This window comes from Saccopteryx bilineata, chromosome 1 (genome assembly GCF_036850765.1).
Source record: "Saccopteryx bilineata isolate mSacBil1 chromosome 1, mSacBil1_pri_phased_curated, whole genome shotgun sequence".
Classification (NCBI taxonomy): Eukaryota; Metazoa; Chordata; class Mammalia; order Chiroptera; family Emballonuridae; genus Saccopteryx; species Saccopteryx bilineata.
In genome coordinates this window covers 128,334,471-128,356,022 of record NC_089490.1, presented here as the reverse complement: position 1 = coordinate 128,356,022, position 21,552 = coordinate 128,334,471, and the positions used below count along the sequence as shown (strand labels likewise).

General features: G+C 45.4%; 1 pseudogene; it reads left to right on the top strand.

Annotated features, from left to right (window-relative positions):
- The first annotated feature begins 6,452 nt into the window (after positions 1-6,452).
- Positions 6,453-7,985, top strand: LOC136321009 (thiol S-methyltransferase TMT1A-like; annotated as a pseudogene).
- Positions 7,986-21,552: the final 13,567 nt, after the last annotated feature.

Sequence of the window (21,552 nt, the reverse complement as noted above, 5' to 3'; positions counted from 1 at the left end):
AGAATGGCTCCGGCCGCAACACAGCAACACCCTAGAAGGGCAGAGCATTGCTTCCTGGTGGACATGCCAGGTGGATCCTGGTCGGGTGCATGCGGAAGTCTGTCTCCCAGCTTCTAGCTTTGGGAAAATACAAAAAAAAAAAAAGTGCACACATTTATGTGATCTCTACTACCATTACTTTTTATTAGTGAAAAACAGGAAACAACATAAATACTCATCTATAAGAATTCATAAAACCAATTGAGCTACATACATTCAGAAAAATGCTATTCATTGAAAAGAATAAAAATTCCTTATATATTGAGATTTTTACCTTTATATAATGATTGCATAAATTGCTATAAAATGTTAAAATCCTGCAAGGTTCATGCCATCCACTTAGACATGTCTACCTCCCTCCTCTGTAGCTGGTCCCTATCTGACCCCACAATCACTTCCTGACCTGGCCGCACCCTCACCCTCACCAGGAACTCTGGCACCTGGTTCCTGGTGCTCCTCCCCACACTGGCACCCTCAGGCTCCATGTAGATGACCTGCCCAGCGACTTAGCCTGATTGTTCCTTAGCTCCTCAATTCCAGTGACTTTCACATTCATCCTTTCTCTTTTGTCTCTGCCCATGGCCACACGCTAGACCAGGGGTTGGGAACCTTTTTGGCTGAGAGAGCCATGAACGCTACATATTTTAAAATGTAATTCCATGAGAGCCATACAGTAACCCGTGTACGTTATGCATTATCCAATAAAAATTTGGTGTTGTCCCGAAGGACAGCTATGATTGGCTCCAGCCACCTGCAACCATGAACGTGAGCTGTAGGAAATGAATGGATTGTAATACATGAGAATGTTTTATATTTTTAACGTAATTATCTTTTTATTAAAGATTTGTCTGTGAGCCAGATGCAGCCATCAAAAGAGCCACATCTGGCTCGCGAGCCATAGGTTCCCGACCCCTGCTCTAGACCCTAAACTGCTTTACTTCTAAAGGTTTAAACTCTGATCTCACATGACCGACAGGATTGTTCATAACTCTCAGTCTCAGCAAATGTGTTCTCAGCCACCCCAGAAGCCTCAGTATCCTTACTATTCCATTTTCTCCCCACTCACCATCTTCCTTCAGACTTTCTTTCTAGCTTGGATTACTCCCTCTCTGACCCCTACCCTTCCATTTTCTCTACCTGGAAACTCCTGCCCTATTCAGCCTAAATACCAAGCTTCTCTGCTTAAGCTCTAAACTACAGAGCATCAGTAAAGAAAACCAACTCCTGTAGGTCTTGTGTCACCACCAAATCAGGTCCCCAGGCTCAGCTGCATCCTCTTTGCTACTGGGCACTTCTCTCTGCCTTGACTCAGCAGCCTCTCCCAGTTGTCCTGGTTACTACTGCAAGGCTTCTTCACTCTCTTCCTATCCCCACCCTGCACCCTGCACCCTCACTCTCAACAAAGTATCAGAGAATTCTTCCTCATTGAGAAAAGCAACTCCATCTGGCAAAAACTTCTTTACCTTCCTTCCCCCACCCAAACTTACCCACCCCTGGCCCTCTCAGCTCTGAGGATAGGCTCTCTCCACCTGTGCCCTGGACACTGACCTCTCACACCTCCTCAGATGCAGTATTCCATTTCACTCACTGATCACCACTTCCTAGCACTGTCACCCTCTTCTGCCCTCCCCCCGACTGCCTTCTCATTTGTCTGCAAGCACTTTTATTGGAACTGTGGGGCTAGAAGCCAGATGTCAGTGGGCTGAGGTTTGAATGAGTGAGGACATGGAACCATGAAGTGCCAACTACAGTGTCTCATGACGTTTGGCAGCCAAGGAAACTGAGATGTGAAGTTAGCTTGAATGGAAAGCATACTAAAGGAAAGGGTTATTGTGGGATGAAAAGATTTGAGCAAGAGCCTTGGCAGCAGAAAAGGAGATAGACCATAAGAAGAGATGTTAAATATGGGGGGGGGGGGGCGCTAGTTCACGGAGCAGGGAGGAGGGATTGGAGGGCAGGTTTAAGAGCCCACATGTGGCCAGCCTAGCTGCAGCAGAGAAACAACTATGTTGATGGCAGGAAGGAGCTACAGATGGACAAAGATATTGAAAGGTGGGCAGAGAAGAGAGTTAGAGAAGGTTCTACAGACTCGAATAGAATGGCTATTTCTCATAGATAAAAACATTTTGCTGACCTAATTTTCTACATCCTGTGCATTCTCTAGTCTCAATCTATATGCATGGCAGCAATTCTTCCTAACAGAGATCAGCAGTCTTCGGGAAACCGTGCAGCGCCAGGATGAAAGTGTGGACTCGGCTTTGACTCAGACTGTCGCTTCCCAGATACACAACCTTGTAGCTAACTGTAAAGCCAGTAGCCACGGCCACCATCACAGCCGCCTGGCCCATGAAGGTTCACATTTGATTCGGACAGATGGTTATGAAACAACGGAGCCAAAAACTGGTGGACCATTACCTTTAATCCTAGCTTGCACATGGCGGGCAAGAAATACTCACAGTGGGAAAACACTTCCCTTTCCATTCAGGGCTCCCAAAGCCACTGACTTATCTAAATTTCCTAGAATCAAAGGTTTGTACCTCACCAGCCTTATTCACCTCTGTTCCCCATCTCCTTCTCTCTGCACAAACTCTGCATAAACTGGCTTCTCCTTCAGCACTCCACCATCTTGGCTGCCTCTCCTCTCCTCCATGTGGCCTTTCTCTGCTCCTCCCTGCTCTCCTCTGCTCTATCTTATAGTGTAGAAATCAAAACCTTTAATCTGATATACAAACAAGGAAGTCTCTGATACAAAGTCATTTATCTGAGGCATAATGGGATTCCTCAAAAGGGTGGGAAAGGCTTAGTCTTAAAACTAAGCCTTAGGCCAGGAGTCCCCAAACTTTTTACACAGGGGCCAGTTCACTGGCCCTCAGACCATTGGAGGGCCGGACTAAAAAAACTATGAAAATCTCTATGCACACCACACACATCTTATTTTAAAGTAAAAAAACAAAACAGGAACAAATACAATATTTAAAATAAAGAACAAGTAAATTTTAATCAACAAACTTACCAACATTTCAATGGGAACTATGGGCTTGCTTTTGGCTAATCAGATAGTCAATGTCCAGTTCCATATTTGTCACTGCTAGCCGCAACAAATGATGCAAGTGTTCATCGGTTAGTCTAGATCGGGTTGGACATTTTAAATTTTTCATCCTAGAAAATGTCTGTTCGCAGATATAAGTGCTGCCAAAAATTGTTGACATTTTAAGAGCATGGTTCCTGATATTAGGATATGTCTCTGATGAGAGAGAGGCATAGAAATTAGGCAAGTTGTTTGACTTGAATGCGTCTTTCAGAGAGTCACAATTCTGCAGTTCAGCCAGTTCCATTTGGTAAATTGAATCCACATTTTCAATGTCAATAGAAAATGGGTTACGGAAAAGCTGAATGTCCTGTTCATGGAGATGAAGCTCTTTAAATCTAAATTGGAACTCCTTTTGCAACTTTTCCAGTGAATCCACACATACTTCTTTTGGGAATGCAATCAAGGGTTTTTCCGCTAACAGATTTTGAGTTAAGGGGAGATGGCAGAAATTTTCCTCCTTCACTTGTTTAATAAGGAGGCCTAATTTTACTTCAAATGCTTTTACATGTGATTGCATATCACAGATGAGCTTCCCTTTTCCTTGAAGTTGCACACTGAAACTGTTGAGTAGCTCTGTTACACCTGTCAGAAAGGCGAGGTGCCATTTCCATTCTGCATCATTGAGCTCTGGTATTCTTTGTTTTTTGAAAGCATAAAAGCTGTAATCTGTGGAAGTAAGTCATAGAAATGTCTCAAAACTCTCCCTCGACTCAGCCAACGGACTTCGGTGTAGTACAGAACATCTTCATAGGCCACATTTAACTCAGACAGAAATTCCTGAAATTGCCTGTGGTTTAGTGCATTAGTTCTAATGAAGTTAACACAACATACCACAATTTTCATAACAGAGTCCCACTTCAGTGATTTACTACATAACGCTTGTTGGTGGATGAGGCAGTGTATGGCTATTGGATGAGAATGGTTAAGTTTGTCCATCTCTAGGTTAATGCGAGCAATTACTCCTTTCTTAGGCCCCACCATACTAGGCGCACCATCAGTTGTCACACTGGATAGTTTAGCCCAGTCCAGCTCCAAATCCTTCAGTTTGGGAAACCTTTTCATAGATATCCTCTCCCATAGTTGTTCCTTTGATGCTTTGCAGTGCAGCAAGCTCTTCTGTGACATCGAAATTGTCATTCATCCCACGAATAAAAATTAGAAGTTGTGCAGAATCACGAACATCATTGCTCTCGTCGAGTGCCAAGGAAAAATAAGAAAGTTTTCTCGCAGAGTTTTGCAAATGCTGATGCAAATTGTCCCCCATTTCTTCAATCCTTCGTGTTATTTTAGATCCTGAAAGACTAACTGTACTAAATAAGTCTGCCTTTTCTGGACACATCTCTTTGGCAACAGAAAGAAGGCACTCTAACAAATTCTCCCTCCACGAATGGTCTGCCAGCGCACGCTATTAGCTTGGCAACTTGAAAACTTGCTCGCAGTGATGAAATATTTAGCTGCTTCTGCTTCACAAAAGTATTTTGCTGAGTTATAAATGAATTTTTCAGTTTTAATATTTTATCTTTCCTCACATCTCCAACCAAACAATCATATTTATCTTTATGTTGAGTTTGATAGTGTCGACGCAAATTATACTCTTTGAACACAGACACTATATTCTGACATATCAAACACACAGCTCTTTCCTTGTACTGCATGAAAAAGTAATCATAAGTCCACTGTTCTTTGAATATCCTACACTCTGAGTCAATTTTTCTCTTTCTTGACGTCATTGTTTCCTAAGGATTCCAAATTGATAATAGTTAAATACCAATATATATATGCTCTCTGCCCCTCCATATAGGTCCATGCCCTCTGCCCCCCATGTAGGTCCAGGTCTCTGCCCTTCCATGTAGGTCCAGGTCTCTGCCTCCCATGTAGGTTCAGGTCTCTGCCCCCCATGTAGATCCAGTTCTCTGCCTCCCATGTAGGTCCAGGTCTCTGCCTCCCATGTAGGTCCAGGTCTCTGCCTCCCATGTAGGTCCAGGTCTCTGCCCCCATGTAGGTCCAGGTCTCTGCCCTCATGTAGATTCAGGTCTCTGCCTCCCATGTAGGTCCATGCCCTCTGTCCCCATATAGGTCCAGGTCTCTGCCTCCCATGTAGATCTAGGTCTCTGCCTCCCATGTAGGTCCAGGTCTCTGCCTCCCATGTAGGTCCAGGTCTCTGCCCCCATATAGGTCCAGGTCTCTGCCCCCCCCATGTAGATCTAGGTCTCTGCCCCTCATGTAGGTCCAGTTCTCTGCCTCCCATGTAGGTCCAGGTCTCTGCCTCCCATGTAGGTCCAGGTCTCTGCCCACAATGTAGGTCCATTTTTAAAATCCAATTAAAAAATAAATAAAAAGCCCTGGCCAGTTGGCTCAGCGGTAGAGCGTCGGCCTGGCATGCGGGGGACCCGGGTTCAATTCCCGGCCAGGGCACATAGGAGAAGCACCCATTTGCTTCTCCACTCCCACCCCCTCCTTCCTCTCTGTCTCTCTCTTCCCCTCCTGCAGCCAAGGCTCCATTGGAGCAAAGATGGCCTGGGCGCTGGGGATGGCTCCTTGGCCTCTACCCCAGGCGCTAGAGTGGCTCTGGAGGGGCAGAGCATCGCCCCCTGGTGGGCAGAGCGTTGTCCCTGGTGGGCGTGCCGGGTGGATCCCGGTCAGGCGCATGCGGGAGTCTGTCTGACTGTCTCTCCCCGTTTCCAGCTTCAGAAAAATACAATAAATAAATAAATAAATAAATAAATAAATAAATAAATAAATAATTTACTTACCTAGTGCGGCAGCCGCTGCCGCGCTGTGGACCCGGCGCCTCGGTCTTCAGTCTGTCAGGCCTAGATACGCACGTCGCGCGCTACAACGTCGCAGCATGATCATCTAGGTAGGACAGTGAGCGCCGAGCGCAATACAGAAAAGAGAGTTCCTGTATAGCGGCGGGCGCATTATTTCAATTGTAAGCGCCAGCGCTTACAATTGAAATGAATCAGGGAACCAGCTGAATTCCCGTAAGTGCGACGGAGCCAGATAAAAGGCCATCACGGGCCACATACGGCCCGTGGGCCATAGTTTGGGGACCCCTGCCTTAGGCTATAACGACCCTGCCTGCTTACAGCTTGTCCCCCACACCCAATGCAAACTAGAAGCGAGCAAACCTACATATCATATTTACAAACTTATTTGACCAAGACTAACCTCTGTGTGACTCAGTTTCTTCTTCTGTAAAGTGAGAAATTAAGTGTCTAGTCCATGGGTTCTTTTAAGCATTGAATGAAATGTTATACAATATACTTAATGATTCAGCAAATGGCAGTTGTTTCTGTTGTTGAAGTTACTATTGTAAAACATGACCACTGGAACATCTGCCATGCTCATGGTGATTTCTAGCTTCTCCTTGCTGGTAAGAGCCAACGAGACTGAGATTCGAGATACCACTTCCCTCAACTTGTCCCTCATTTTATGACTCTGGTCTCCTATGGGTCTACAGAATAGTACATTGCTCATGGTGAAGATGCCACCCTCACCCCCTTCCCATTCCCTCATACCTGTGGTTCTGGGCTCTATTTCCTGCACACTGGCAGTCCTCATCTACCTGCTCTTTCTGACCCTCTGCATCCTGACATTTTCCATGTATTTGCTGGGCATGTGGAACTGGACATGCAAAAACCAGTTCTCCTACTTCCTGGTGAGATTCACTGCAGCATACAACAAATACCGTATTTTCCCGTGTATAAGACACTACCATATAGAAGATGCACCTTAATTTGGGGGCCTGAAACTTGAAAAAAAAAATGTATTACATAAAGTTATTGAACTCGTTTTATTCATTCTAAAATTCATACAACGCCTCATCCATGTGAAAAAGCGGGAAATGCAAGTTAAAAAATCTACAACCACTGTATAAGACACACTCAGTTTTTAGACCCCAAATTTTTCAGAAAAAATAGTGCGTCTTATACATGGGGGAATGCAGTAGATGGTGAGCAACCTGCAGGAATTTGTGGGCTTCTCCCGGAAGCTCTCCCTGCTGGAGATGGGTTGTGGCACCAAGGCCAACTTCAAGCTCTACCCGCCTGGATGCAGGGTGACCTGTGTTGACAATTCCAACTTTGAGAAGTTCTTGATCAAGAACATTGCCAGGCCCTGGCCAGTTGGCTCAGTGGTAGAGCGTCACCCTGGCGTGTGGAAGTCCTGGATTTGATTCCCAGTCAGGGCACACAGGATAAGTGCCCATCTGCTTCTCCACCCCTCCACCTCTCCTTCCTCTGTCTCTCTCTTCCCCTCCCGCAGCCAAGGCTCCATTGGAGCAAAGTTGGCCTGGGCGCTGAGGATGGCTCTGTGGCCTCTGCCTCAGGAGCTAGAATGGCTCCAGCAGCAACAGAGCAATGCCCCAGATGGGCAGAGCATCGCCCCCTGGTGGGCATGCCAGGTGGATCCCGGTCGGGCGTATGCGGGAGTCTGTCGGACTGCCTCTCTGCTTCCAACTTCGGAAAAATAGAAAAAAAAAAAAGAACATTGACAATAATTGACACCTGCAGTTCAAGTTCTTTGTGGTGACTGTCGGGGAGAACATGCACCAGGTGGCTGACATCTCCGTGGATGTGGTGGTCTGCACCCGGGTTCTGTGCTCCATGCAGAGCCAGGAAGGATCCTGCAGGAGGTGTGCAGAGTGCTGAGGGGTGAGTTGGGGGTCGGGAGAAGGAAGGTGAGAGAGATCCATCTTTACTGTGTGTTAAGCTAGACACTTGTGGGCTTCAGGCACAGCTCCCACTCAGGGTCACTTCGGCAAGCTATTTCACTCATTCCTTTATTCTTTATTCATAAAACAAATATTTGGGGAATGTTGCCTAAGTGCCGCAACACAGTATTTCTGCAGTGAGAAGTCAGCTTCATAGAGGTTAGATGACTTGCACAAAGGCCGGTAGCTCATACAAATGGCAGAGACAAAACTAAAACTTGGGTGCCTTTGTTCCTAGGTTGAGAAGATCTGGGCCATGCCACTGCTCTGGTGGCTTCCAGCCTGGAGTCTTTTAAGCCCATCACAGATTCCAATTTCCTAAAGATAAGAACAATGCATCCCCCATTGGGCATGCCACAACATCTCTCTTCTCAACAAATAATAACTCGTAAGTACACAGAATGCCATCTTTAGTTATGGTATAATTCTTTAGTTTTTACTCTGGGGCCTCAGGAGTTAGCCAATACCATGTTCCAGCCCTTTTCTTCAGTAACAGTAATTAGTCACTGTTTGGTGGGGGAGTATGCAGGGAAAGAAAGAGAATTGGGGGAAGCAGTTTTTCCAATTACATTGCAGATGGTATCACCTTTCCATCTTTGAACACTGTTGACTTTCCAGTGTTTCTCGATTCATTGTCTTGTAATTAAAGACAATTAATCAGTGCATCCTAACTGTTAAAAAGAATTCAAAAATTAAAGAATAAAAAAGGAAAAAATTAAAGTTCTCCCTTCACCTCCTTAAATCCCACCCCCTTACTGACCACAGAGATTGCTACTGTTATGGTATCCTTCCAGTTTTTTTCTATTTTAAATTCATGTTTTCCTTCCCAGTATTTTTCTATGGAACTTTTTCTATCCATCTCAATTTTACTGATAGTTACCTTCATATTTCAAGTTAGACTTGAGCCCCTACTTCACTTTCAACAGACCAAAATTATGTGGTTAAATGACCCCTCTCAACTTAGCATTTTTTATTTTCCCATCCTCACCCTTCTTTCCTCTCAACTACATCAGTCTCTCCATCCCATATCCTGGTTTGCTTGAAATCATCTATAATTTTAGTTTCAACCTATTATATACCTCCTATTTCAAAAATCCTGTCTAATGTATAACATAGTTTAAAAATCAGTTTATCACCATTTATTGACTATAAAGTTTACTAGATAGATTGCTCTACACTATTTCATATTTCTTTGTCTTTCCCTATCTTGAAATTTTGGGGTTTTTTTTCAAATGTAATTTTGGTTGTCTAAACTACCTTCTTGAATAGTTTCCTGAGAAATGGTACATGGATTCTTACAGATATGAGAATGTTTGTCTACTATCCTCACACTTAACATTTTGGCTAAAATTCTTGGACCTGATGTCTTTCCCCCAGAAGCTGTGGGAATTATTTCATAGTCATAGAGCTTTGTGAGTTGTAAATGACACCTTCAGTGCCATTCTGATTCTCTTTCCCATCAGGTAACATTTTTTTGTTATTGATTGTTCTTTGTCTGGAAGTTCTTAAGATTTTTACTTTTTTATTTTAAGTTCTGAAATTTCACCAAGAAATAATTAGGTGTGTATCTTGTTTTTATTATTAATCTTGCTAGGCATTTGAAGAACCTTTTTTATGTTCATAGTCAAGTATTTTGTTTTTATCCATTTTAGAGAGGAGAGAGAGTGAGAGAGAAAGGGGGGAAGGAGCAGGAAGCATCAACTCACATATGTGCCTTGAAACAGACAAGTGCAGGGTTTTGAACTGGCGACCTCTGTGTTCCAGGTCAACGCTTTATCCACTGCCTCACCACAGGTCAGGCCAGTCAAGTCTTTTTTTAGCTCAGAGAAGTTTTCTTCTATTGTTTCTTACTTTATTGGTTCTCTATTTGTTCCTTTCTTCTGTCTTCTTCTGGAACAACTATTGTTCAGATATAAGATCTACTAGTTTTAGCATCCTTGTTCTTATCTTTTCACTCATAATTTCCATTTCTTTGTGCTTTTGTTCCATGTTGCAAGATAGTTCCTTCATTTGATATTATGAATGATTTCCTCTATCATCCAGCAATATTTATTCTATTTTTCATTTTCTCTATGGAATTTTAAATTTAGGATTTTTTAAATTCCCAAAACCTGTTTCTTATTCCCAATATATTGTTAAGTCCTTTTTGTTGTATATTATTTTAAGTTCTATCTCATGACTGGGTCTTTCTGATAACTAGCCCTCACCCTTGAGCCCACGTAGAGTTGGCTCAACAAAAGATGGTCCTACTGCTCTTGTCACTTAGGAATTCACAAGGGTTTTAGGGGTCCCATATCAGGGATGGGGACAAAAACATATATTTGAACAAGAGATGCTCCTAGTGTTCTTAGCACTTAGGAATTTACAACAGTTTTAAGAGCCCTGTGTCAGATAGGAGACCAATATATGTATTTTGTATTATTTTGCACTTAGTTACAATTTGTTCTACTTTCTGGCTTCCAGAGGGTTCTGCAATCATCACCCTTGCTGTTTTCTTTGTCTTAAGAATAGTCAGTTCTTCTATAACAGGCATTCTTGAAAATCACCATACTATGCAAAACCACACAACAATACCACAATGCTTATAGAAGGAATGGGGTTAGGGACATGATACTCAAAACTTCATTAGTGACACATTAAAAAAAAAAGTAGAAAACTAATCAAAACAGTAGCACAATTTTACACATATTATATGGTTAAGAAAAATATAACAAAATGTCTAATCACTGTTGTACACTTGAAACTAATATATTGTATGTCAACTATAATTTAAAAAGGAAAGAAATACATAATGACTACAGTAAATAAGACATTTTGCCTAGGGGAAAAAAAAAACACTTCAAGTTTGTTTGTGGATGTGGGCATTGGGTGGATTGCAACTTGTGAATTATTTTGAGCTGAAGGGAAGGGAGGGTTACCTGAAATCCCACCAAAAGTCGTGACAGCAGATGAGGATAGGTGTGAGTAATGAGATGAGGCCACTGGGAGACTCATGAGTTCTGTGTGTTTTGTATATTCCCACATGGCTCAGTTAGAATGGGTGTGGGTGTCTCGTTCGCCCATGCTCTGACCCTCATTCTGTGCTCACTAATGTGTGTTGAATAGAGTTGAAACGAAAGTTGTTCTACAGCCATTTAATGCATCAAACAGACAAAATATTTATATGGAGGTCTGAAGACAGACTATTTTTAAACAGATTCCCGCCTCCAGAAGATATCCTGGACTTCCTGGAAGATACAACAGCCAAGCGTCCTCGCTGGACTTTCTCCAGTCAACAATTCCTGAACTCGGCCAGGTTCTTCCTCATTGAGACCTGACAAGATAGAACCAGAAAGCTCTGGAAAGGGCCGCTTTCTCTCAGACAACTTTGCAGCTGCCCCAGGCCTGCTGACCAGGTTCCAATAAGGAGACAATAGTCACACCAGCTATTTGAACAGAGGGGGTTAGATGTAAAGAATTATCTGGATATAGAGTACAACTCTATAACTGGGAAATTGAGAAGGTGAAAAGAGAACCCTAAGATATCGTGGAGCTGGCAGCGTAGCTAAAAGGAGGGCTGAGGGAACAAAGGGAGAAGTTAGAACTGTTAACACTTGAAAACTGAGAGAAGGGAATTTGAAATGCACACCTCTGAGGAGGAGGCGCTGCCCAGCTGGCACATGGGAGGACCTCTGTCTAGAAGGCACAATGAAGCTGATTCTCCGACTGTGGAGAAAACTGCCCAATGGCTTCAGCTGCTGCTACAGGAAGGCACTGCTGCTGCCAGGGAGAAGACCCGCCGCTGGGCGGGGCTCAGCAGCGCTGGGGATGGAAAGGAAGCCCACAGAAAGCAGGTGCCTCGCAGGTTCCCTCTGGCACCGCTATTGGCTGATCCTAGCAGAGCCAGCAGGCAAAGCCAACTCCACACCACAAAGCAAGGTATGTAAGTGAGGGTTTGGAGCTAAGACACACAACTTAACTGTCACAACTAACAACTAGGAATCTTATCTATCACATGTCACATTTCTTTCCTGAGCTAAGTGAGCCAGCCCATTGTCTTGGCTCCACACCACCCCTCTGCCGTTCAGTGCAGGCCTCCCCTGCACAGCCCCCTAAACAGTCACAAGTTGAATTAATGGAGATGCCTTGATGTTGGATTTCTGATTGAATTATACAATAAAAATAACTTTATATCTTTCATTCCTGCCATCATTCCTAATATACAGCAGGTACTCCTTAAATGTTTCTTGGATAAAACAGAATTTAGGCCCAGGCCGGTTGGCTCAGTGGTAGAGTGTCAGCCTGGCATGCAGGAGTCCTGGGTTCGATTCCCGGCCAGGGCACACAGGAGAAGCACCCATCTGCTTCTCCACCCTTCCCCCTCTCCTTTCTCTCTGTCTCTTCCCCTCCCACAACCAAGGCTCCATTGGAGCAAAGTTTGCCTGGGCGCTGAGGATGGCTCTGTGGCCTCTGCCTCAGGCGCTAGAATGGCTCTGGTTGCAACAGAGCGATGCCCCAGATGGGCAGAGTGTCGCCCCCTGGTGGGCATTCCAGGTGGATCCCGGTCAGGCGCATGCAGGAGTCTGTCTGCTTCCCCGTTTCCAACTTCAGGAAAATACAAAAAAAATAATAATAATAAAAAATAAAAAATAAAACAGAATTTATACTCAAATATATGATAATTAAATCAAAATAAATTTTTGCCTATTAAAGTATTAATTTTGCTTTTATTTTTATTGAATTTTAGAGAGAGAAGAAGGGAAATTGTGTGAGAGAGAGAGAGGAACGGAGAGAGAGAAAGAGACATTAATACATTCATTGCTTGATTCTCACATGTGCCTCGACTGGGGATCGAACCCACAACCTTGGAATATCAGGTTGAAATATTATTTTTGTGTGTGTGACAGACACAGAGAGAGAGACAGAGAGAAAGATAGATAAGGACAGATAAGACAGACAGGAAGGGAGAGAAATGAGAGGCATTAATTCTTTTTTGTTGCACCTTAGTGTTTCATTGATTGCTTTCTCATATGTGCTTTGACTGGGGAGCTACTGCACAGTGAATGACCCCTTGCTCAAGCCAGCGACCTTGGGCTTCAAGCCAGCAACCTTTGGGCTCAAGCCAACAACCATGGGGTCATGTCTATGATCCCACGCTCAAGCCAGATGAGCCTGCGCTCAAGCTGGTGACCTTGGGGTTTCAAACCTGGGTCCTCCTCATTCCAGTCCAATGCCCTATCCACTGCTCCACTGCCTAGTCAGGCTGGAATAGTATTTTTAAAATAATACTATCTCAGTGCTGTTTGAGTATGACATTCAAATCAGGTCAACCCTTTGGGAAACAATTTATGAAAAACCATATGCATGAAGATACTTATGGCATTTTTTATATAGAGAGATATCTGTTTACAGAAATGGATAGATAGATATCTGTATATTGAGAGAGACATAGATATAGAGAGAGAAGAAGCAGCCCACATATCCTATGACAGGGGAATAGTTGAAACAGTCCCAGTAAGTTATGAAAATTCTGTTCTTGGCTAAAGAGTCAGAAAATCACTGATATTCCAAAATCTATGAGCATACCCAGTGCCCAGATCTTGGTTTCTAAATACCATTCTCCACCAAAACAAACTAAGTTTCCTTGGAGAAATGGCTCCTTCTGGGGCTGGGACAGGGAAATCACAAGATGAGCCAGGATCACCTTGTTCCAGAAAGTTAAGGAGTGCTTAAAGAATAGAGGCGTTGTATCACACACAGAAGGCAGCTTGAAAAGATTCCATGACTGCATTTAGAATCAGAGTTATGGAAATAGTGTTGTGTTATAGGAAAAAATATTTATCTTCAGGGAGGGTAGATAGAGAACCAGACTTTGAAGTCACAGATACTTGGACTCCCATCTTAGCTCTGTCACTTATTTTAAGTGCAGCCTTGGACAGCCTCCCTGAGCTTCAGCTTCTTTATCGCTAATATCAGGAAAATATCTACTTAGCAACATTATGTTAAGGATTAAATAAGAAATAAAAATACAGAGCCGGGCACATACTAGGTATTTCATAAGTAGTGGATATTTTTATTGTTGCCTCAAGTAAATGGGCAAGTTGGAAAGGTATAGCAACATTGTAGCTATCATATTTAAAAGAAAACATGCACTGGGGGAAAAATGGAAAGGAAGTCACTAAAATAGTAAACAAGGTTTGTAGTCAAGTGATAAAATTGTAGATGAGGCCCTGGCCGGTTGGCTCAGTGGTAGAGTGTCGGCCTGGTGTACAAGAGTCCCGGGTTCAATTCCCAACCAGGGCACACAGGAGAAGCGCCCATCTGCTTCTCCACCCCTCCCCCTCTCCTTCCTCTGTCTCTCTCTCCCCCTCCTGCAGCCAAGACTTCACTGGAACAAAGTTGGCCCAGGCGCTGAGGATGGCTCTGTGGCCTCTGCCTCAGGTGCTAGAATGGCTCTGATTGCAACAGAGCAACACCCCAGATGGGCAGAGCATCGCCCCCTGGTGGGCGTGCCGGGTCCCAGTCAGGCGCATGCGGAAGTCTGTCTGACTGCCTCCCCGTTTCCAACTTCAGAAAAAATTTTAGCCTGACCTGTGGTGGCGCAGTGGATAAAGCGTCGACCTGGAAATGCTGAGGTCGCCGGTTCGAAACCCTGGGCTTGCCTGGTCAAGGCACATATGGGAGTTGATGCTTCCAGCTCCTCCCCCCTTCTCTCTCTCTGTCTCTCCTCTCTCTCTCTCCCTCTGTCTCTCTCTCCTCTCTAAAAATGAATAAAAAAAAATTAAAAAAAAAAAAAAAGAAAAAATTTTAAAAATAAAAATAATTGTGGATGACTTTTCTCTTTCTCTTGGAATTTTAATAATGGCAAAGCATACACCATATTTAAGGACAAGTTTTTAGAGAAACCTCCCAAAGATCAGGAGATAATTTATTAGTCATTGAAATATCCAAAAATGTTGCCTGCCTGTCTCCCTGCCTGCATAATTTAGTCCCAAATCTATTTTATGGGGCCCAGGAAAGCAGGCATCCATGCCAGGGCACAATGCAGGGTGGCTTGTCCCAAAACAGAAGAAGGCATCTGAATTGGGATGGTGGCTACAAGAGAGATTGTTTAAACACACAGAGATGATGGAAGGGGAAACTAGAATGAACCATGTGGTATGGGAATTGGTATTGAAGGTATAAATGTAGACTCATGATCTTCAGGATAGACAGACAGATAGATAAAATACACAGGTTACACAAATACATACTTATATGTGTGTACATATATTCCCTCTCTCACTGATGTCTTAGATGCCGTAAAATATCATGTTTACTCAATAAATGTATCATACATTTTCATTAAAATCTCATTTTTTCCAAGTTGTCTACCACCTGAACAGGTTTTAGAATCACTGGTCTAGAATGTTAAAGCTTGAAATCAACATTCCATTCCCAGCTTAAGAGTCAGAAAAATCACTGACATTTTAAAATCTGTGAGCATACCCAGTGCCCAGAACTTGGTTTCTAAATACCATTCTTGGCTCTGGCCAGTTGGCTCCGTGGATAGAGTATCAGCCAGGCATGCCCCAGTCAGGGCACACATGAGAAGCAACCTGCTTCTCTTCCCTCTCCTCTTTCTCTCTCTCTTCTCCTCGTGCAGCCAGTGGCTCGATTGGTTCAAGAATCAGCCCCGGTGCTGAGGATAGCTTGGTTCATTTGAGCATTGGTCCCAGACAGGGATTGCTGGGTGGATCCCTATTGGGGAGCATGCTGATGTCTATCTTCCCTCCTTCTCACTTAAAAAGAGAGAGAGAGAGAGAGAGAGAGAGAGACTATTCTCCACTAATAGAAACTAAGTTTCTTGGAGAAATGGCTAATTTCAGGGCTGGGACAGAGAAATCACAAGATGAATCAGGACTATCTTGTTCCAGAAAATTAGGAAGTGCTTAAAGATTGGAGGGGTTGTATCACACACAGAAGCCAGCTTGAAGGGGCTCCCACTGACCTGAGTATCAAAATAAATAATGAATAAAATAGGAATCCCTGAGTCGATATAACATAAATGAATGAATAAATGTGAAGAAGATAAAGGGGGTTTTCCCATACAGAAGATGCCAAGTAATAAATGTAGAAGTAATAAGGGATTTTGTAACCATAGCAATAATTAAACCAAGAAACATCAGCAAGGAGAGAACTAGTGGAGGAAATCTGATGAGGATCCAGATATTGACATGGTCTCAAAATGTCTCTCCACAAAGTGCATATTCATTGCAAAGAGGAAAAAAGTAATTCACAGCAAAGAAACCTTTCAGATACCATCTTGAGTCACCACAGTTAACCTCTCCAGTGACGGAACAAACTGAAATTGTGCACTGCCTGATAGGCTACACTAGGAAGAACACAGCATCACTTCCTGCTGTGGTCTTCCTGCCGGAAATGTACAACCTGAATCTAATTATGAGGAAACATTGGACAAGCTCAAATTGAGGGACATACCACAAAACAACTGGCTAGTCAACATCAAAAGTGTCAAGGTCACAAAAATTAAGACTGAGGAACAGTTCCAGACTAAAGGAGACTAAAAGCACATGACAGCAAACTGCAGTTGCACAGGATTCTGAACTGGAAGCTTTTGCTATAAAGAGCATTATTGAGCCTGACCAGGTGGTGGCGCAGTGGATAGAGCATCAGATTGGGATATGGAGGACCCAGGTTCGAGACCCTGAGGTCGCCAGTTTAAGCACGGTCTCATCTGGTCTGAGCAAGGCTCACCAGCTTGAGCCCAAGGTCGCTGGCTCGAGCAAGGGGTCACTTGGTCTGCTGTAGCCCCCCGGTCAAGGCACATATGGGAAATCAGTCAATGAACAACTAAGGAACTGCAACAAAGAATTGATGCTTCTCATCTCTCTCCCTTCCTGTCTGTCTGTCCCTCTCTCTGACTCTCTCTGTGTCTCCCACAGGAAAAAAAAAAAAGAAAGCATTATTGAGACAGCTAGTAAGACTTGAATGGGATCCAAGGATTAGATGGCAGTCATGTATCAATATTAGTCTCCTGATTTTGATGGCTGTAATGTGGTTAAGTGAGAGAGAGAATGTCCTTGTTTGTAAGGAATACACATTAAAATTTTTGGGGGGAAGGTGACATCAAATGGATCTGAAAGAAAAGTTCTTTGTACTATTTTTGCCCCTTTTCTGTAAGGTGGAAATGATTCAAAATAAAATAAAGTCCATAAATTTTATTTCAGCTGTGACCAAAAGCTCTGACTCTTTATCTCTCTAAAAACAAAAGCTGCTGCCAGTTGGGTCAGGCAAACCTGTTTGTCCTGACAGTTAGGGACAGACTGCCAAGTGTTGGCTAGGCAAACAGCTCTCTCTCCAGGTGATCAGAGGCCGGGCCAGGGAGGGCTGGGCTGGAGGTTTGGGGCCATGGCTCACATGAGGAACCTTGGCACTGAGTAGTTAAGAGGAGGTCCAAAGCTTATGGCCTCTGGGGCTTAGGGCAGGAGGTGAAGCAAACCAGGACACTTTCCACAGTCCACTAGCACCAAGCCTGTCCCATCAGGCCTCAAGGTTTGGAGGAGGAAGAGCTGAGGGAAGAGAAGGGGAGAGAGAGAGGGAAGAGAAGACAATCTTTTATTCTGACATTGTCATGTTGTTGATACATAAATATGGATTTAATCCACAGTCACCAAGCGCTGTCGACCTTGGGCCTCTTTGCCAGTTCCCTAGTGTTCTGTCCCAGCAGAAGTGGGCAGGGCCTTCTGGTGCAGTTGCCAGTGGAGCCAGGAGAGGGCTGCCTGGGAAGCCAGTGTTCCAAGGGCAGGTCACTGAGGGTTTTTTCTGCCCGGCCAAGCTGCTGCTTCGTTTTTTGCATATTTTAATAGGTTTCATGTTTTCACTGAGATAGTTCTGCAAATTGCAAGAACAGAAAAGAAGTAACTGTTTGTTGACACATATCTCCTCTGTGCAACTGTGAGCTGCTGCAAGGCGACAGCCATGCAGTCAACCCCACATCACACTTCCAATCCACTCTCTTTCGGCTCCTAATCAGGGCTGGTCCATAGCAGGTGCTCAGTGAGTGCAGTGTGTGTGTGTGTGTGTGTGTGTGTGTGTGTGTGTGTGTGTGTGTTATTGACTTTCTGCATGTCTGGGTGGCAGAGACAAGCCCCATCACCACACTACTTCTCTCCACTTTTCTACCTGCAAAGGTGCTCTGAGGCACCTCATCCTAAATTACATCATGTACGTGAATGTCTAGAATGGTATGTTTAGTTTACTGTCCTAAAAAACCAATAAGTTCCTGGCTCCAGAGAAGCAATGGCTTCTAGAAATAAAAGCCAAGCTTTGGGGATATGTGTACAGTAGCTAAAATTTTGACCACTGCAAGGTACAGACACCCTCATCCCCACCTTAGCCCACCTTAGGCGTGGGCGCTGTCCGTTGTGCTGAATGTTTACAATTTACAGCAATGAGAAAAGACAGGTGCCCCTACCCAAAGTAAGGGGTGTAGGAGAGTTCAGAGTAAGAATTTCCATGTCTCAGATGTTCACCAAAAGCCTGGGAAAAGCTCATCAGAGTCTTGGTTGGAGGCCACTGGGATCTAGATAAATAAAAGAGGTTCTCAAGAACCAAGATGGGGCTCTGAGCCTGGCAAGCTAGATGTAAGAGTTTTAATGAAGATGAAGGAGTCCCCACCCTGGGCCTGGCCCCAGGGCTGGAGAGTCTTCCCCAGCAGCAGCAAGAGCAACAGCTATGAAAGCAAGGCCTTGTAGGGCAACCCAGGGCCCTATTCAGGGTATTCTACGTGAAAGGCATCTGGATATCACAGAGTTTGTGTCAACACCTTCAGCCTACAGACCTGGGAGTGCTCAGTTCAGCCTCAGAGCCTTAACTTCCCACCTCCTGATGTCTGGTTACTGGAACAACATATGGTGATAAGAAGGCAGCCAGGCACATGTCCACTCTTACCTGAGTCCAGCATCTGAGCCCAGTGTGACCTCCTTGTTCAAGGACCTTGGTTTGACTCATGTTTCCAGAGTGGACCCTAAGGGTTCCTGCTGCCCAGCAGTAGCTAACTCATAGCTGGTCTAAGGGTAAATGTGAAGGGGCTCAGGGCAGCTGTTGGCCCTCAGACAAGAGTTATCTGTCATTTCCTGAGCACCTTCTACAGGTACCAGGCCCACCACCACATTTTATTGGTATAATGACCTTGTGGGGGATTTCTGCTGTTTTGTAGAAAGAAGAAAAGGAAAGTTCAGAGAGAATTATGCAGAGGTGAATCAAAAGTCAATCTCCCAGCTTGACCAGGCAGTAAGTGGCTCAGTGGATAGAGTATCAGACTGGGATGCAGAGGACCCAGGTTCGAGACCCCGAGGTCACCAGTTTGAGCGCAGGCTCATCTGGTTTGAGTAAAGCTCACCAGCTTGGACCCAAGGTCGCTGGCTTGAGCAAGGGATCACTTGGTCTGCTGTAGCCTCCAAGTCAAGGCACATATGAGAAAGCAATCACTGAAACTAAGGTGCTGCAACAAAGAATTGATGCTTCTCATCTCTCTCCCTTCCAGTCTGTCTGTTCCTCTCTCTGTCTCTGTCACACACAAAAATACAAAGTCAATCTCCCAGCATTAAGTACAGCTCCCCACTTACCCTCAGGGAACCCCTGGGGTCAGACAGCACCACTCCTGGAAACCACCATTTGTTCACTTAGTTCTTATCAAAGGCTCTCTGCTCTCTGCTCTGTGGCTGCTTAGTCTTAGAAGGCAGCCGCAGGAGGCCCACTCGGCTCTCCTGAGGGAGCCAGGCTTTCTCTGCTTGGGACTGCAGCATCAGTTGGCCAGTATGTCTCTGCACCCAAGAGGTGCTTCAGTGCAAAAGATGTGTGTGCTTTCCACTGGCTTCGGCCTCCAGTGGGTGGGCAGGTGAGGGAGGCAGCCTCCTCGCATTCCTGTGGTTTCAGGTGTCTGGATGATGTCAGACCTAAGCAATGCATGGGACTCACTGTGTCTGGGGCCTCAGCTATGGGCCAAGGCATTTCTTTAAAAGGTTATAAATCACTAACTACTTCCACTTTCAGCCCAGCCCCACCCTTGGTCTAGAAAAACTCATTTTCACATGTACACAAAGACAGCTTCCCCCAGGCCTTCTGTACTATTCACGTGTTACTGTGGCATTGCAGACCCACACGGTCACCTCCCTAGGGGTCTCCTACTCCGCACACTACAGTGGAAACACACATGTACACATGGGCCTGTCACAGGCAGTGAGAACAGCGCTGTGAACATACAGCTCCCTCATTCCCTCACACATGTAGGCCCTGTCTTCACGCTTTTCCCATGCTTATGGTGTCCCCAGGTACAAATGAGCTCCTATGTAGCAGAGCCCTCAGCTCTTCCAGGTATCCATAGAAACAGGTGCCTTTCCACTATCACATGTGCTTGTGTGTGCACTCTACACTCACACACAGACATGGACACCCAGCAGAATGTACGCACTCAAATCACACACCCGCAGCCCTGGCCAGTTGGCTCAGTGGTAGAGCGTTGGCCTGGCATGCAGAAGTCCTGGGTTCGATTCCCGGCCAGGGCACACAGGAGAAGCGCCCATCTGCTTCTCCACCCCTCCCCCTCTCCTTTCTCTCTGTCTCTCTCTTCCCCTCCCACAGCTGAGGCTCCACTGGAGCAAAGATGGCCCGGGCGCTGGGGATGGCTCCTCGGCCTCTGCCCCAGGCGCTAGAGTGGCTCTGGTCGCAACAGAGCGACCCCCCCAGAGGGGCAGAGCATCGCCCCCTGGTGGGCGTGCCGGGTGGATCCCGGTCGGGCGCATGCGGGAGTCTGTCTGTCTCTCCCCGTTTCCGGCTTCAGAAAAATACAAAAAAAAAAAATCACACACCCGCACCAGACACACACCTGCATGTATGCATGACATACTATGCCCATGTGTCCACACACCATTCACACACTCAAGCATACCTGTGTGACCTGCAGGGTACCTAGGGTGAGAATTTGAACAGAGGCAGGGCACTGACAGGAAGCCGCAATCCTGAGCCTCACCTCCAGGGGTCACTGCCCAGTCCGTAGTCCCAGCCTGGGACTCTGAAGAGCCTCAGACACTATCTTCCCACTGCCTGCAGCAGTATGGTGGCTGGAGCACCCTGGGGCTTCAAGCTGGGGCCTCAAGCTGGGGCTCAGCCAGTCTTCAAGAGACACAACTTGAGAAGACAGCCCAGATTCCCTGCAGTGTGTGTGTAATGGCATCTTGATCCAAAAGGAGAGAATGGGCAGCTGGAACTCTGGAGGAGTCTGAGTGGGGGCCAGTGAGTGAACAAGAGGGAAGATGAGGAGGTGCTGGGGGCGGGGTGGGGGGACAGAGGAGCCAGGAACAGAGAAGAGAGAATGAGGGAGATGGAGAAGATAGTACCAGCAATGGAATGGAAACTATAGAGGGGAGGAGTCAAGGAGGGAATGAGAGAGAGGAGGAGGAAGATCAGAGGAGGAGGAGGCACAGAGACAGTGTGAAGAGCCTGAGAGAGTGCCTTTTCCAGAGACAGGAACCCATGGGGTGGGCGGGGCCCTTTTCCCTCTCCTGAGATGACTGGCCCCCCCTGCCCCCTGCCCCCAGAAGCGGCAGTCCCCTGAGGGATGTATTCAGCCTCAGCACACCAACCACCCCAACCTCCTATCTGCCTAACAGCCACATGGGGACAACTTCCAACAACAGCCGGGTGAGAGGTGCCCTGGGAGCAGGCG